Source organism: Octopus bimaculoides, chromosome 10 (assembly GCF_001194135.2).
Source record: "Octopus bimaculoides isolate UCB-OBI-ISO-001 chromosome 10, ASM119413v2, whole genome shotgun sequence".
NCBI classification, from domain to species: domain Eukaryota; kingdom Metazoa; phylum Mollusca; class Cephalopoda; order Octopoda; family Octopodidae; genus Octopus; species Octopus bimaculoides.
In genome coordinates this window covers 39,173,277-39,175,558 of record NC_068990.1, presented here as the reverse complement: position 1 = coordinate 39,175,558, position 2,282 = coordinate 39,173,277, and positions in this window count along the sequence as shown.

The window sequence follows — 2,282 nt, the reverse complement described above, 5'->3', positions numbered from 1 at the left end:
TATATATATATATATATATATATATGTGTGTGTGTGTATGTATACGTGTTTGTGTGAGTGTGTGTGTGTGTGTGTGTGTGTGTTTGTTTGCCTCTGTGTGTGAGTGCATGTACATGTGTGTGTTTGTACACACGTTTCTTTCATTATGTAAACATGTTTTGGGATAGATATCTGATCTGTACCGTTGTGCGACTTTCGTGTGAATGGATGGAACTTTTTGGTTGAATAAAAGATACGACATTGATGATATACCATAGTATGATATACCAAGTATGAAAATAAAAATAATACATACGCGTTCTTCTACCCAGTGAATGATATGTATCACTGACGTCATGACCCACAATCACAATTTGTGGTATCATTCTACAACAGCAAAATGTTATATGTTCTTAAGATATAATAATTCAAAGAAGGAGACTATTAATGACAGCGGCGGAATATATATGAAATAGTATTTTTTCTAATGTGGATTCCACATTGGATGTTGTACTCTATGATACACTATGGCAGCAAGACATTTACAAAATATCTCACACGCAAATGCTTTGAGTAGTCATGAATTTAACCTTTTTCCTTCTAGTCCTTGTTTTGTCAATGGTACTGTGGTAACGATACCTATCTGAGAAGGAAAAATCGCAGCCCCATATCTAACGAGCACGGCTCATCGAAGATGTAGACGATGATAAGGAGAACATCAGTGTGATTGTTCAGCACGTTAGAAATATCACGATACCCTCACGCAGTTATACCGTATCTGCGAAATACTGTAAAATGATCACAACTTGAATTCCTTTAATCACAGATATAGTAAATTTGAGTTGATCTGAGACATCAACGACACTAGAAAGAACAAGGCCACAATAGCTCGTAGAAAAATAATTATGACTAAATAATCAGTAATTAATTAATTGATTAGTTAACAATAAAAACTGAAGTGAACTACAAAGAGTTTATTAGTAAACTGAAACTATCTCATTACAAAAATATCGGTTTCAGTATAGGGCTTTACATAAAAATTTTGCAACACATAAAGAACCCTGTAAACTAATAGATCTTGTTTAATATAATTTATGTAGCATACATTTGAACGGTTGACTGTCTCTGCTGAGCAACTGCTGTTTAAATTATGTGCTGACACAGTGGATCGGATGACTCAATCAGCAAAGGAGTTTAAATGATGTCAGATCAGATTATACTTCCTCACAAATAAGGTACAAAAGAAATATCCTTGTTTCTTTTTTAAAATATGGAATATTTAGCGTGCTTGAAAGACTGCAATGCGATTTGTCTCATATTTTTGGCAAGGCATATACTCACGTTACAGTTTCCTCTCAGCGAGCAAAAATACACGCTGGTTTGATTCACACTAGTTTTTGAGTCCTTTTTGAATGTTTTAACAGTAGCGATCAAGTTTCTTCGAGTATGCTTCTCAATCGTTTCTACTTTCTCAAATTGACGTTTTTAAGTTTTTTTTTCTAATTTAAAAAGATCATAATAAAAATTGTTGAATCTCACTCCCACCGAGGATATCTTCTGGCAATCGTAATTCCTTAACACACATACAATGGCATCTTGACATTTGGCCCTTCTCTTCAGAAGCGGAAGATATTTAGCTATTAACAATTATTGATACTGAAGATTCATGTAAGGTTTATAATGAACAAAAAGGCTAAAATAAGGCTCACAACTAGGTATATGATTTTGCCACCTGAATTTATTGTCCTAAAGTCATTCACAGAAATACTCCATCCTGTAGGTTGGACTGAGATTTGGTGCGATTTGAGGGAGTGTTGCATGTTTTATATGCTTGTCATTTTAGGTAAGAAGAACTTGAATCAGATTCACCAAGTTGCAACTATATCTGCAAAAGGTTGTTGATTACAATTACAATGAGCCACATCGTTATCATCACCAGCATCATAAGAATCACCATAAAATCAAAGCCAGTGACAAATGGTATAAACACCATCCTGAAATTGTGACTGAGAGAGAAAATGTATCGATTCTCTGGGACTTCCCCGTACATACCGACAAGACTATAAAAGCTAATAAACCGGATATTATTATAAAAGATCAGACAAAGAAGATCTGTTTATTAATTGACATGAGTATTCCCTGCGATCATAATATAGCGGCGAAAGAATTTGACAAGATCAGTAAATATAAAGACTTGCTAACAGAAATTGAAAAAATGTGGCACCTCAAGGCGACTACCGTACCAGTGATTGTAGGATCTCTAGGAATGATTTAAAAAAAAAGGTACTGAAACCTATTTGAAA